Here is a 16,733-nt window from a genome sequence, read left to right on the forward strand (position 1 = left end):
GGAACAGAGGAGGACAATATACAACAGAATGGACAGAGGGTGCACCTTTCCAGTGTTTGGTAAACCACTTGCCTATAAATAAGCAATTAAAAGAAAACTCAAACAGATTTCCATTCCCTCTGACACCTACGAAACCAAATCACTGATTATGCATTTAACTCTACATCAACTCCCCAGGAATGAAGTGTGATTAATATACACTGAAGAAATCAATGTCCTCTCCTGGGTAATGCTTTTGAGTTATGATCAATGCATGCAGATAATGCATTTCCACACAACTCTGACCTCCTGCTTGTTGGAGGGATCTAAAGATACAGGCATTTACTGATAGCAGTGCACTAAAAAGGTGTATTTCTTGGAATAACTATGTTAGGTGGTCTGGCATATGTTAAGTCACTTTATGTTATTTTAACCAAGAATGGGTTTCAGATGTCAGAGTGCAACAAAGGACTAAAAAGCAATGCACACTACTTTATTGACAGTAATAGCTGTGTTTCACTTGGGACCAACCATTTCATGGTTATGAATGAAAGCCACTTTGTAGACTTCTCAACAGAATAGGTTTCAGCTAACTGAACACAAATACACAGGAATTCCAGGCAAGGTGAAATACAGGATCACAGTCACATAGCGTTCAACTATACGTAAAACCCCCATAAAATCATGTTAGAGACCCAGATGATTTGTGGTTTGGGCTTTTTTTTTTTTTTTTTTGAGTGGAGGGGACACTACAGCTTCTGTTGTAATAGGAGATTTCAGCTTATTGTGGATGTTTACAAAGGTTGTTGTGGACATAGAAAAGGCTCATATACCCATATTTAAGTGTGAAAGGAAAAATCTGCATGAGCAAGATGGTGTCTACAAGCTCAGTTCAAATAATTTTTACTTTTTTTTTTCTCTCCAAAACAGCAATAAAGACAACAGAAATTCAAGATAAAAATGTAAGAATCAGCTTTAGTGAAACCTTGGGAGAAGAGGCACATAACATCCTGTAAAGACAAAAGGACAAAGTCCTTATCATGATACCAGAGTTAATCTAAAAACATTCACAGCATAAACCCCTAAATAAAATGTTAAAAGGACTTGAAGTCATACAGATGTACACAGGCAATCATCTGACCCTCATATACAAAGAACAGGACCTCACCTCTAGCCATGAGTCAAATGAGAACAATTAAAATACTAACTTAACTCAAAACTAGTGAAAATAACATCTACTGCCACAAAGGCATAGCAAAAACAATGGATAGCTGGTAAAGGGAAAGTGCTTAACTATCCCTCACTGTAAGGACATACACTTTGAAATAATTTCCCAAAGTTTATGCTGATGATAGTGCCATGCATTTTAAGAAGATAATATGCCATCACAAAGTTGTGGAAAGGAAACATTTTATATCTGTTTTAATGAGTTCTGCATGGAAAAAACAACTGCAATAGCAAAAATAAAGCTACTTATTATTATTGCTTGTTCCATTACTGTCAAGAGAGTTAAAACAGATGCTTATGACAAATAAAAAAGTATAAAACAAAGTAACATAGATGTGTGACTGATTTTAGAAGAAAGCATGTGATTTCCTACAATAACACTACCCCAGAAATAAAAGACCTGTTAAAAATAAATCTATTGCTCCACACTTGCACAGAAGTATTAGCTAATTTGGGACCCTATTTCACAATGCCTGTGACACCAACAACCTCACTAAGGCTTTATGAACCCATATGCCCAAAGTGCCAGTGTTACACCAACCAACTCTGCTGCCCTGTTTGCTCATGCTTAAAATAAGGGTTGTGCTCAAGAACCTGCTGAGTGCAGGTGGCACAAAGCTCCTACAAGGCAAGCCAGACTGAGGACCTCGTCACAGTCCAAAGAAACCCCAAAGATGCTGCCAAGTGTCTGTTTTTGCAGTTCTCCCTGTGGGAACACAGGATTACAAGTGGCATGAGGCAGGACAAAGAGCAGGGACTACTTTCAGCGCTGAACCTCACTCAATGCCAAACAAAAGCACAGCCACTGGTGAGATGCTTGAAGAGAAAACCCCAGCTCCAGGCAGAAGGCCCATGCTGAATTTAGAAGAGTTTATTGCTGAGCTAAAGATGTCTTTGTAAGAACCATCTCCCAAGAACAACAAAGTCAATGTCTTCAAACCCACTGAAGTTTTAAAAGATGACTGAAAATTTTACTGACACAAATATTTTAATTTTTATATTTTACTCAGGTATCCTGTGAAGCTGGACTATAAATCCTATTAAACTGAACTTAGTTTGTCCATCCCTAAAATAGATTTGACATACAAACACAAACACAAGGTCAAGGTCACAGATCAGCAAGAAAGATTACAAAGAGGACTGATGTAAGAGCTGGCATTTGATCAAAGCTTCTGGATGTATCTTTTTTTTTTTCAGTAGACTTACCAGAAATACCACTACACTTAGTTTTCTTCACATTGGTACATTGCATGTTTTAAGTATTCCCTACATTTAAGAGCAGCTGCTCTGTCCTTATTTATTTTGATAAGAGCTATTAGGCAGCACAGCAAATAAACTAAGGAAAAGCTCTCATGTTAAATGAAAAGGAAGTGAAAGACACTTTTTGCCACCCTTTTCGCTCTATTCAGCCATTGCTAATACAGATTAAACTACAAATCTAAAAGGAAAACCCATTCAAACACATAGCAAGACCTGTGCTAAAGAATCAGGACCTCAGGTTTTAATTTGCAGCAGTTCAAGACACTTATCATATATAACAATTGTATATTTGGATGTGCACTTCCAAGCACAACACTTGATTATTTATCCTAATTATCTGTGTGCACAGCATATATTTCTCAATTAACAAAGAAAACCTCAAGGTCTGTGCAGAACACAATCAAACTAACCTCTTCTGTAATCAGGACAACATTTACCTCCTAGAAAGCCTCTCTAATGCTGAAGGCTGAGTAAGTGAGCAGATTAAACACAGTAGCAACAGTTGAAAGACTCATTAAAACTCAGCTGCTGAAAATAGTCAGCAATGAAAGTCATTTGCTGATCTATCCATCCATCCACGCACTGATACATTCTCCAAGCTTTAAAGACATGCAGAAGAGTATTCAGCTTACAGGTCACGTCTACCACCCGCACCCTTCTGATGCCTGCACACGAGGAAGAGGTGTCTTGGGTGACACAATGGCATTCAAAGCTGCACTGCTGCCACAAAGTTTAGATGCTCATTGTAATAGGCAGTAATTTAAAGAATAGTGTGGCTCGTACTCTTAATTCTTAACCCCCACTTTCAACACCAGCGCTGCTCTGATGTTAGTCTAGACATGAGTGGGAGCAATTTATATTTAGACAGAGAGCTATGTCTATAACTAGGACTGCCTGTGTTAATATTAAAGCTTTTACTGGAACCCATTTGGGGTGACCTGCACAGCTCACTACTATGTGGGCACCTTGGACATTGCCAGTAAAATCTTCATGCCATCACATATCCCCCTGCACCTTGTTTCAGCTATTTAATGTTTATTTTCTCATTTTCCACCATTTTTGCAGAGATAGTACATTTGGAGCTCTCTACCTGTATGACTGGGTTGTCTCAGCTACTAATGAAAAGGCCTCAAATGAAAAGAAGATGGAAAAAAAAAAAGGTTTAAAAACTTGTCTCCTTTTTGAAAATATCCTTCACAAGAATTAGGTTGTCACCCTTTTAAGGTATAGCACTGCCTGAGCTACTAGAGCCACATACAAATCACTCCTGGAGCCTGGGATGCCAGCTTCTCAGCACTGTGGTATAGATGCTTTTAAGTCTGATAGTGATTCATCAGACCTTAAAACAGTCACTGGTTTAAGATAAAATTGATTTAAGTTGTAGACCTCAGGGCAGTACAATTCTGCTCTTCCTTAGTCCTCCTTTTGTAAGCGCTTTCAGCAAAATGGGAGAAAAGGGGAGGTTGGTTAATTTTTTTTTTCCAAGTGGAATTTGTATTCTTCCTACTTTGTGAAAAGCTGATAAAGTTTCTCACTGCATTGAAGAGTTAGAAAGGGAAAAATAAAAGAAAGTAAATCAGGCAATGATGACAATAAACCAGTAGAAGTTTCTTCCACATCCACAAATCAGCTGCTTACTCTGAGAACCAAGCACACATGAAAATGTGTAGGACACTGCACAACTAAAAACATTTTAGGTAACACATCATTATTAGCAGTACAGCTGCCCAATATGTGAAACCCTACAGCAAGTTTATTTGGAGACATATAGCTTTTTTAAGTTTACAAACACATGAAAAAGCCTTTGCTTTAACTGAGCTGCATTACAGTGAGTAACTGTTCATTGTCATGGCAAGTCTTCTCTCAAGCTTATACTATAAAAACCCTCTTTAATCTTCACAACCAAACCTTTGATAAAACTAGTCAGCAGCCATTGTGGGTTTTGGTTTTTTCCTTTTAAATACAAGCTCACACTCTTTACACACAAAACCTGCAGAAGCAAGATGTTTCTGCTTGTTCTAAACCTTGGATCAAATCCCCACTTATCGAGCAGCAGGGATGTGTGTGCTTTTGGCTGTGACACCATGTAGAAAATATCTGCAATCCAGTTCTTATCCATTCCTCTTTGGAGAGCTGGAACAGGCATCTTTCCACACAGCGATCCAAATGTAAAGCACTTCAAGGGTGCTGTCTTTTGAAAGGGGGTAATGACAAAGAGAAGTAAACAACCAGCCAATACAGCAACAACAGTAAATATCACAGCTAGCAAAAAGTACTTCTGATCAATTTAGTAGTCAACAAGAGTCCACAACAATGGATTATGTTGAAGGACTGGATAGCTACCAATCCCCAATTCTGTAAAAGTACAATCTTTACTTATTTTTTTGAAAAATTATTGTCCGTAGTTATATTTACATGTGTGAAATGTCAAGTAAGTTTCTAAAAATCTTAAAACACCATACTGATGAACAGTGCAGTAATAAGTTCTTGAACTTTGTACTTCCTTTTTACTTATTTATTTTCCCTGACGTAAGTACACCTATGAATTTTAATGGCACAATAAAATAATGGCAAAGTTATGCACACATGCAGATCTGTGCATGAGAGAGGCATCTAAATGATTCAAAAAACATTGAAGTTACAGAGATATGCATAGGACAGAAGGGGATCTACCATGCTAAAATTCAGGAACACATCACCAGTTTAAGCATCATGACCACTAAAAGCAAACTAGTTAACATTTGATGTTTCAGTGTTCTTCTGTCATTCAGGACACATAACAGGATTTCCAAGATGTGAATCATCAGTTATTCCAGGGTTCCCATTCCTCAAGTTGTTCAACACACAGCAACCATTCCAGGTGATTTGGTTTCCCACGTGCTGGAAGTCTGATATCGATTCATCATCAAACAAAATTTGTAACAATGAAAGGCAGTGGGAGGTAGGTGGTGAATTTCTCTCTGCAAATCTTGTCTCAGCCTTGGGGGAAATAGCTCAAAATTACAGTTTTATTTTATTCACTTGATGAGTACTGAAAGAATGTGGTGAGAGTGGGGGAAGTTGTCATAACAAAAGACCTCTAAGTCAAGAATCTAGCAAATAAACAGGTGAAAGTGCACCAAAGCAGCTGAAGCCATGTATGATGTAGTATAAAGTCATTTTCTGATAGTTATTATCTATAACCACAACTCTATTGATTCAGCTGATCAGCTATGTATTATTTCCAGTTTACCCTATCATAACAGAGATTTGGACATGGCTGACAGGTCACAACACATGTTCTCTGTGTTATATAAAGCCATCTTCCTTGATGTAACTGGAATAATCATTTCCCAGCTCAATGTAACATCAATAATGCCAGTGTTTTCTAAATCAATATATAGTCAGGCCTTGTCAATAACCTGAAGGCAAGTTTCACTGACTGCCTGCATTATTACTAAAGCACATTTTATTTGTTTCTTTTCTTTTTTAGTCTCTACATAATCTTGCTAAAGAAGGATAGTTTTGTTCAAATTCTGTTGCTCAATTTCATCAGTGAGTGTGACCAAAAGAACTCAAATGAACACATTAATGTGATTTCATTCCGTAGCAGTGAAGACCTGTGAGTACCTGCAGAATCTCACAGAACAACAAACTCCCAAATACCAAATAAATGCTGAAGCAAATCATATTGGAAAGGGAGGTACAAGCCAAAGAGGGAAACAAAGAAATACCAGAGGGGAAAACGCCATAAAAAACCCACAACTCAAAACATTTTCTCAAAGGGACTTGATGCTCTTAAAAGCATACAATTTAAAATCCATCTGTTGAGAAAAAGCCAGAAGTTCTGGTGGGCAGGTGAGCAGGTCTTCAGCCTCTCAGGAAATTCAGCAGATTGTTACCTCAGCACCCTAGTTAGCAATGTCAGGAGAATGAGATCAGGACTATACAGGGATGTGAAATGAGCCATCTTCTGACTGGGAATTCCTGAGAGGGATAAGGACCAAAGCTGGTGTGAATGAGATAAAGTTACCACTCCATGTCCAGAGTGAGAGAAAATACAGATTAATAAACTTTTCAAGTTCAGGGCATAAACTCATACCTTCAAATGTCAATGCAGGATCTTTGTGAATCTGGTTTTCACTCCTCCCTGCCAAAAATAAATAGATTATAATCAGGATGTAGAAACTTACGGTGGAAAATAATTCTATTTCTACAGTAACAGGAAAGTAATTTTGTTAATTTATTATCAGCTCACAAAAGGGAGCCTGCCTTACTTCTTAACAGGGTATAATTAGATTAATATAAAGTTTTCCCCAAAAGCTGGTTATACTTGTGGTTGATTTGTGAGAGTATCAGAACTTGACAAATGAAACAGAGCTGAGCAAGCTGGTAAAGGTAACCTGCCAGGAGAGGGGGGATAGCCCTCCTTGCCTGGTTAATACTACCCACTATGGGAAAAAAAGCTGTCATCAGGAGATTATTCTAACACTATCCATTTACCCACCATGACAAAAAAAAAAACCAAAAAAAAAAAAAAAAAAACCCAAACAAACCACCAAAATGAAACCAGGAACACACAACACACCCATGGCACTGCATTCTGCTTCTCCAGAATTGTACTCATTTTCTCCTCCTCTCATCATTACCCTCATTCAATCTTCCCTCAGCTCCCCACTTCCACAACCCCCACTTGTGTAGCATTAACAACATCCAAAGACCATTCCACACTACACAAAACACAGCTGTTATTGTAATCTTTCCCCTGAAGACACTCTGTTCATATAACCCTTTATTTTAACTTTTTCTATCGTTTTTCTCTCGCTCTAGATTAAGTTTAGAATTTCTCATCTGATTCTACAAACATTAATAACTTTCATTTCTATCCACATAACCTAACCACTTATTGTGTCCTTTTTCCTTACCCTTTTGTTTCCACAAACACTCATTTCTACTGTAATACTCAGGCACCTCTCACACAGGAAATGCCATTACACTTCTGCACTGCTCCCCAGGCAAAGATCATCTACACTCTGGAGGCTCTTTCTTCCTCTCCTCCAGCAGTAAATTACCAGAGCAAAAATTAATCCAAATCCACCAAAATACCTCCTGCAAGACCACAAGCCAAAACACAAATGATATATGTTGCTTGCCTTTCCTCACAGACTTGTTTGTTCCCTTTTCCTCATCATAGTCTATATGAAGTTTAAAATAAATACATCTGCACCTGTGAGATGCTGACAAGTTCAGCTGGACAGCAATTAAATGAAGCCCTAGAGCAACACTGGCCTCCAAAATAAGTGTTTTTTCTCTTCCTCTTACAGAAGAAAAAAATGCATTTATTGGTTTTGCAGTACAACAGTTTTGCTGCTGTAATAACAGTTTTCACCCAATACCTTTCTTTTACTACGTATGATTGGAAGGGAAGTAAAGAATGGTATACCCTAAAAGATCAACAGAACACAAAGACTAATGATAGGAAGAAAAGGGTACAAAAGGCCTAAAATATGTAGAAGGGCTAAAATACAGCATCAAAGAGCTCCCCTTCTCTTGAGCTGCTACTTTTAAGAAGTCTATGAAAGCTCTTTCACTCCTCCAGCTGGTACAATAACAATATCCCTATCCTGATGCAATCTGCTCTCACTTTAGAGGGCACAGAGGCAAGAAAGACCAGAGAGTGAAAAAACACTGCTCCTAGGAAAGAAAGGAGATACTTCTTTTCAGAGAGACCAAAACTATTTACTTACTTTTAATCATGACAACAAAGAATGACACGGATGAGGAAACTTTTGAGGAGCAAGGTGAAGGCTGAGGGAGCACCTGTCCCAGGGACTGGCTAAGCATAAACCCAGACCTCCTCCCATGAAATCAAGGAAGCTTTGTGTCCCAGCTGCCTTCATCAAATAAGCTCCCCAGCCCAAACAGAAGACTTAATACTGCAAGTTTTCATTTTTTTTTTGAACATAATTTCTCCACCTCAAACCAGAGTGGTTTGATTTACTGGGTCTACGTCTGAATTCTGTTTTACTGCAAATAAAACGTAACCCTTGCTTCCAAAGTCACCTCGGTACCTCTCTATTAAATCATGCACACCAGAGCTTGCTCATAGCACTTTGGAAGGTGAACAGTTTGACTGACCAAGAATAACCTACCAGGATGCAAAATCCACTTGCCATCTTTATATGCTGCCAGGTTTATGAGAGCAAGTCTGTCTGTGCTTGACATTTGGCATAATTACTATTGTAAAACATTTTATATTCCTGTAAATTCAGACTACGACCCCAAAGTGCTTACAAACTGAGATGAGATGCAGAGATAATGAAACAGAAAGGAAAGATGTAGGGGAAAAGTAGGTATAAAGAGGAAGAAAGTATCAATGCCAGGAAAGATTGTGAGACTGTTCAACCTGCCTGACCAGCACGGAGTCCTGAACTATAAAAAATGACAAGCAGAAACACGTTAAGGTAGGATACTGCACACTGTAAAACAATATAATCAATTTGCCTCACTAAGATATAAAGCCAGAGGTGAAATTCTAGGTAGCATGGTCCCTAAAACACCAGCTGTCTTTCTCTACCATGTTGTAGGAAGCATTTCCACTGAACTGCAGTAAACTTCGTCACAATGCATATGAATGCAAAGTTCAAAATTTTCAGGGGTTCACACTATTTTTATGGTGATTTTGTCCAAAGAGGAAGGACTGGAGGCTCTAAAACATCTTGACTCTAATCTGTTGCTGAAAAACAGATGGGAGGGGAAAAAAGGAGAAAAAACAGCAAATTAGCGTGTATCCATCACCACTAAAGACCAAAAAGCTCCACTTATATGGGGGTAAGATTCCAAAAGAAAGATTAACAGACTTTAAAACATTCTTGCAATTCACTTCCACATGTAAGAGATAAAGCATGCACTGAATGCATCTTATTTTTGCCAGCTGCTCAGTAAGACATGAATGATTCAAGAACACCGAGTAACAACAAGCTCCTTTTTGTTAATATATCCAAAAATATCTTTCTTTTATTTCCCACAAATTCTTGTATTTCACTTCAGTTACTTCACTTGAAGCAAGTGTCTATTTTTCAAGAGCAAGCACAATCCATGTTGCTCACAAATAATCAAAAGAAAGCTAACAGTATTTATGAAGTCTTTCTAATGCACATCCAGAAAAGCCAGATTAGTTGATAGGGATTTGTATGCACAATTTTTGCCACTTCAGGTACTAAAACCTCCCTTGTTTAACAATTCTTTTTGTATAATTGGCAAATTTGATTATGAGCTTAACTTTTGCATAGTAAAGCTCATCCAGCCAGTTTTAATTTCAAACTGGCTTGCACTCCATCATGACTAGCTGTATGATACAAAAACCTTTGACATCACAACCTCATAAATCTTGAAGAACAGAAGAAATTTTTGTAGGAGTGGGAAACTGTTGGTAAGATACTTCTTCCACCACTGACTGTACTCGGTCAGCTGTAACTATGCACAAGTGTCCACACTTGCAAATTACAAAAAACATGCATCTGAACTACCCTTCCATGAAATTATTTTCTCTGGTAAAATGACAGTCACAGGTAGAAGAGCTGAAAAAAAGAAAATGTTTGAAGTTGACCAAGAATTGGGGGCTTTTTTGATGAAACATACAACTATAATTTAAAAATTTAATACCAATAAAAAACCCCATAACTTAATGTACTCCACCACCAAGTTGCAGAGTATAAGCAACATCCTAAGTACAGAAAGGACTTCCATAGACTTATCCATTCACTACATGAATCTGGAATTAAAATCCCAAACTATTTTGGATTTGCATGAACTACAGAATTAAATTACACATTGCTTACACATAAACTGAGGTCATTAAAAACCCCACTCACAAGCAAACTAACAAGTAAAGAGGCATTTCAGCTACCAAAGCCCTCTTTCAATCTGACATCTAAATATCTGATGTTAGATGGCTGCTGCTATTTACAAACTGATCCCAGTAATTTCACTCCTCCGTTGTTCACCAGGACCTCTCCTTACATGCACTGTGTGGGTCTAAACCATGTTGGAGGCTACTGGGCACTGTCAAAATTGCAAGAAAAGAGATTCCATCTTGGAACAAAACAGAACATTTTAGGAACATCCATGAACATACCACAGCAGTGCTTTGGAATATTGCTACTCTATGCAAGAGAAACAGCAAGAATATGAGAAGACTAAGCAGCTGGCTCAGCAGCACATTAACTCCATATCCATAGCAAATAAAGAAAGATTTTCTGAATTTCAGCTGAATTACAAGATAATCTCTCCACACTTTGTGGGTGTTTTGGTTTCTGGGGTTTTTTCCCCTACCAGTGAAACCGAACAATAGTTGGGTACCTTAAACTTGAGGAAAATATGGTGCGTACTACTAAAGGAGTAGGAATTGCACACTACAGTAAATGCCTTTCTCTTCCAAAATTAGACAAATGACTGGCATTCCCATCACCCTCAGGTGGAGATGTATGTCAGTCAGATGCAGTAATATAGGTGTTCCACATGTTCCATATGTGCTGAAACAACGTTCTCTCCAACAAAACACCAGGTCAGTACTGAACTAAAGTATCAGTACTGAAGTAAACATGAATGATGGCATTATGATCAAAAATATAATTCCACCAACTTTCCCTATTTCTCAAGGATCTAACATGAGGAAGCAGTCCTAATAAACTGGGCAAGAACTATTACATGGACTGGAGCTGCAAAAGCCACTGCACAGCCGCTCTTCAGATTCACTGACCACTTTCAGTCTCTTTCCTAACCAAGTACAATAAAGTCCTTTCTATCCTGAAGCAAGGCTCTCTCATAGCCAAGTATGTCTGTACACATACCTAAGCACTTCCTGCCCAAACAGGTCCATTTTTACTTCCTTGCTTTAGAAAGCTGTTAAAACCTGGCTTTTACCAGTCTAATTCAGCTGCAATACACTCACAGCTCAGATGGACCAGAGCACAGCGTGAGCATTCATCCCTGGTTCCACCAGTGAAAAGGCAGAACTGCAGCAGCCTGTGCAGCAGCAGTGAAGGAACTGATGCTGCAGCAGCAAGTGAATCCAGACAGAAAGCTTTTTTTGCATGTGCTGAACTGCTCAATGGTGCCCAGCCTCTGGAATGCTGAATTACTCCATGCCCTACTGAGCCTCCTCTGCAAGTCTCCTGAATAACCAGAACTAAGGCTGCAAAAACAAGTCTGCTCCCCCTCAGCAATCAATATTAGTGTTTTTCCCAATGAGTTTGTACAAACTTCAATTCTAGCTTCAAAAGCTGGAAGCTTCCAAATTGACCAAAGTCAGTCAGTACCTTGGCTCCTATACCTACTCATCTGTAGAACCCTCAGATACCTGCCACACTCTTCTCTTTGCCAGAGGGAGAGAAAATGGATCGAGCAGTTGCCAGTGGCTCAAACATCCAAGTCTGAGAGGAGGGGAGACATCCCCAACCTTCTAATTGCTAATAGTCAGTGCCACCTATGGTTGAGGTTGCAGAAACAAAGACCCAAAGAAAGAAAAAAAAAGGTTTCTGGAACTTTTAACAAGGTTTTATAAATGGCTTCAGAAGAACAGATTATACAAAAAATGACAAATAATTTTCATCCATTCTAGATCACTTACCACTGTTGCACTAGGTGAGGTGCTAGTATCAGAACCAGGTCCAAATTCTTTATATGATTTTACAATAAAAATGTCTTTAAAATGCACTGAAAGTTTAAAGTGCAGCTTTCTATTTTCTTATCTTCTCAAGTTAAACTCATCTCGTTTTTATTAACAGCTCCAGGTCAACCATTCAACCTGGCTCAGTTGCTGCAGACGCGTTGTCCAGTGGTCAGGAAAAAGATGCCAGGGAATGTTTCACCACGCCTTACAAAATCCTCCCCCACCACCCCAACAAACTACCAGCAACAGACTGTATTTTCTGGGAAAGTTAACCAACACAATAGACACAACAATTCCCTCCAGAGGTTTTGCAGCAGTCTCAGTTCAGTACACAAGGCCATTAATTACACAACTGCCTTTAGCATTAGCAGGATTCTGGTAGTGACAGCACTGGTTAAGTTAAGGCTGCCTTCAGTATCTGCACCAAAAATCTATTTACTTGAAGTTATGCAACACCTCCACTTCCTCTCTTATTTATTATGGTAGACCATGGTAACAGAAAGAAAAGGGGTGGAGATGCGGAACAAGCATTTCGTAATCTCAAACTGGGCACAGCCACCTTTCAAAAACAGATCTAATCTGGAATTCACCTCTAAAATCTGCCTAAACTGATAATAACACTCAAGCACCAAATCTTACTTAAAACTTCTATTAAGTATTTCCAGAGGAAAAGCTGTGTAATACAGGTAACCAATGCTGGAATCAACTGCATACTTCCATTATAAGCAAGAACTGGTTTTAAAATCTGATTTATTTGGTTGGAGTTGTGTTTGATTTTGCGTTTTCTTTCTCATTTGGTGTCTTCTCCATCACCCCACCCACAATTGAGCAGTCTGCCCCAGGCCAAATAGTATTCCAAAATTCTCATCAAGATTCTAATGTCATCAGTCATGCTCAATCAGTAAAGTTGGCAGTAAAAGTTTTAATTCAGCAAACATCCTTCTACTTTCCATTTAAAAACCCCAAAGAAACAAACAAACAAACAAAAAAAACCCCACCAAAAACCTAGGAAAATCACAGGCTACTCAAGCTGATATATTCCATGTCACTAAGGAAATCAAGACAAAATGAAAAATAACTCATCACCAGTCCTCTTTTAACTATGATCTTAAGAGTCTACCTCATGGTACCTAATGGTATGCTGAGAATTGACAAAAAAAATGAAACAAAACCCCCACAACTCTAAGAACTAGCTCTTCTCAACAGAGGAATTATTAGAAGTCCCAAAGCAGTCACAGCAATCTTGACTGGTAAAATGTTTTCAAGGACTTGGATTTAATCACATGTCATTTTCTTTTCCTCTGATCATTTATTTAAAGTCATAGGCTGAATTATTTATGAACAAAAGTTAATTGCATTGAAATGCAGTATTGCCCTGTATTTATCTAACACCTTTTTCACAACTCAACCTCCTGTCACCAATTGGTTAAAATCTATAAAAAATGAAGAGAATTTGAGATAAGAATTAAACATTTCTACAGCATTACTGAGATTCTCTTAAATGCAGTTAAATATGATGAAGTCCCTGGATCCTCCCATCTGCTGCGTAAATTGTGCAACTGTTCTTACCAACTTTTCTTTTTCTTACAACATGTGTTTGTGTTAAAAAAAAAAGAAATTCAGGGGAAGAATAGCTTATTCACAAAATATTTGGTTTGAATAAATAAATTTTGACTGATTAGTTGCAACTAAAGTCATCATATTGGAGTCCAAACAGTCACAGCACAGACCCTCCCAAACTGGGGTTCTTCAAAAATTTTCTCAGCTGTCAAGAGATCTTGAAGATCAACAACTTGCATGTATAAGGCTGTACAGACACTCTCTGCAAGGTGTAAAATGGAAGCTCAAGGGTACACTCATATAAATATACCCCACATCCACAAAGTGTTAATCTTAAATCAGCAGGGCTGTATGACAGAAGTAACTATTACAGCACATGACTGCTGCTCAGGACATAGAGCGTTTTCTAAGTCCCACATTTCCTTAAACCAACTCATTTACTTGTCACCTGCCAGGACAAAGAGTAGAGAGAGGATTTCACAAATACCTCTGTGGCTTGTGTGTGGTGATAACACACCAGGAAAGATAGATTTTCATTTTCTCATCAAGTTATTAGATTAGGTTTACACGCAGATTTAAATGCCCAGGAGGAGTCCGCCACCTGTCCTAAACTTAATTAGTCAGGAATGTCTGCATGACAAGAGCAGATACTTCAGATGTTTTGGAGTGACCACAAGCAAACATCCAAATAATCAGCAACAAAATTTCAGAGATGCCAAGAACGAACCACTAAGCACAGCCCTCTGTGAAACCGCCTGAATTTTATTAATGGAGTGCTTCATACTTCCCACACAACTGACATCAGCTGAGCATCTGTAAAACCAGAGAATCAACTATGTAAAGTCTACAGCTGGGTTAAGGAAACAAAGAGCCCTAGATTTCACATTAAAATAGGGGAGCATATTTACACATCACTAAAGCAGGGGGGTGTGTGTGTGAGATATGAAGATTCCAATCCTCTAAGACTTTTCCTCAGCTTTGTTCTTGTGCTGTTTATCATAGCAGCACATCTAAGATTTGCAGGTTTTTGTACCTCCCCTAAGCCCCCACATACACACACCCCCTACATGTAGGACACTCATAGCAGATTAATAACTAGGAAAAAACAACACATTTTCATTTAAAGTGGCAAACACATCCATGTTCAAGTATATTTCACATTAATCATCTTGCAAAAAGCTAAACCCAAACCCCCTTAAAACATTAATTAGAATTTTATCTGTGTAGGTACGTAGCAACTACTGACACTGATGTGAGGAACTGAACAGAATACAGAGAATTCACTTAATCATCTCCTTACGTTGCCATTGGCACATAAATTTGTCTCATTAGCAGGGGCTACTTAGTTCGCTGTAGTAAACAAAGCTGCCGATACGACAGCCTCGCACACTTCTCATTCATTCACATATTTTCCTTTCCTTAGACTTCTAGCATGTGCCACAGAAGAGGCGAATGTTAAACATTCCTGGAGTGTCACAATATGTAATACAATAAAACAGATTACAACCATACCTTTCTTTCACAGCAGTGGTGCCAAGCACAGGTACACTGTAGCAATCAATTTGTTCTGCAGACAGTAAGGCTTTCATAGAATACTAATGCAAAATCTCTTTTCTTTCTCCTTCGACTTGACTCCCCAATGCCTGGGTCCCGACCAATACAAGGAGGAGGGCAGAATGTCTTCTGCTGAGATAACCACAACTACTAATCAAGTATACGTGTACAAGGGCACAGGATTAAACCTCCACCGGGCTTGACTCGGGCACCGAGAGCAGCTCAACACATGCACAGCAAGGTCAGAATTAAACACACGCACACGCACGCGCATCTACTTGAGCGAACTAATTTATCACACTTTACCACTGACGGCTTTTTACCTCAGGGGAGTAAAATTACATCCTGGGGAACTGATGGGGCTCAGACACAACAGTTTCCCACAACAAATCAGATCTCTCGGAGAAGGGAACGGGGCTCAGAGGTGTACGCTCCTCTCCCGGCTTCTGGGAAACTCCGTGCACACCACGCCGTGTGTTTGTGCATGTGTCCGTGTGTCCGTGTGTGTCCGTGTGAGTGTGCCCAGGTGAGTGCACACACGGGTGGGACACACAGCACCAGGCATTGGCTAAACCAGAAACACAGCGGCAAAGTTCAAAAACAGGCACTAACTCCCTTCCAGAGAGATCTCTTTCTGATTATATTTATCTTTACCTCTTAACATAATCAATCTATCAAGTCTAATTACTCCAGAAGAAAGCATTTTATTATTGTCTAACATAGCAAATGTCAAACAAGCTGTTCATTTACCTTGAAGTTTATTAGCATAGAAATGCAACATGAAGATGCTCTCAAAACATTGTCACTTGTATTCACAACATTTTCGAAAACCCACTTAGCAGGTTTTTATTGCCTGGCATAGTTGGATACTGTTCTAGTTCTTAAAATAGGAAGGGCATTATCTTAACTGTATCGCCCTTGAGCTGATATAAGTAAGACTTTTTCTTTAAACATCCAATTTATATTTAACTTTTCTCTTTGGTTCTCTTTAAATAAAGACTTTTCCCACTTTCCAGTAAGCCGTACATATGTGGATACATGTGTTTTCATAGAGGTTCATACATGTGCCTTTCAAGGAGTAAAAAGTGAAACACTGAAATTTAAAAGCAAGAGATTTTTTTCTCTCTCAAGTTCTGCCCTGTCATTCATTCTTCCCAGCATTTTCTTTCCAGTACAACCAGATGTACATTTTACCAAAAACATCAAGATGAACCCTACAAATCATCATCATCGGCGGGGTTTTAACAACACTGCTTTTGCACATGATCTGAATTGAGAAGAAAACACTGCACAAATGCTCCCCAAAATAATGCCTGGCACTTTACCTAGGACAAATTAGCAAAATATTTTTGAAATATCAGTGGCTTTGCAGAGACACCGGCAAAGAAGCGGCGTTAATCAATACTGATGAGTTTGTCCTTGACATACTGACCGTGTCATCGGGCTATTGTCATGTGATATCATGTCATTTCCCCACCTGGCTCATGACCTTGTCCTTTAA

At 38.8% G+C, this 16,733-nt stretch overlaps 1 protein-coding gene across 5 annotated transcripts in view; it reads right to left on the reverse strand.

The window, feature by feature from the left end:
• NRIP1 (nuclear receptor interacting protein 1) overlaps nucleotides 1–16,733 on the reverse strand; it is a 73,414-nt gene that overhangs the window by 16,540 nt on the left and 40,141 nt on the right. For 2 of the 5 annotated variants that reach the window (XM_059872863.1, XM_059872870.1), the window contains exon 3: nucleotides 6,548–6,595. The exons of the other annotated variants lie outside the window; for them this stretch is intronic. The gene's annotated coding sequence lies outside the window, so the exon portion shown is untranslated. The remainder of the gene's footprint in view (nucleotides 1–6,547; nucleotides 6,596–16,733) is intronic. 5 annotated transcript variants of the gene reach the window in all.

The sequence above is a fragment of the Haemorhous mexicanus genome, chromosome 2 (genome assembly GCF_027477595.1).
Source record: "Haemorhous mexicanus isolate bHaeMex1 chromosome 2, bHaeMex1.pri, whole genome shotgun sequence".
NCBI classification, from domain to species: Eukaryota; Metazoa; Chordata; class Aves; order Passeriformes; family Fringillidae; genus Haemorhous; species Haemorhous mexicanus.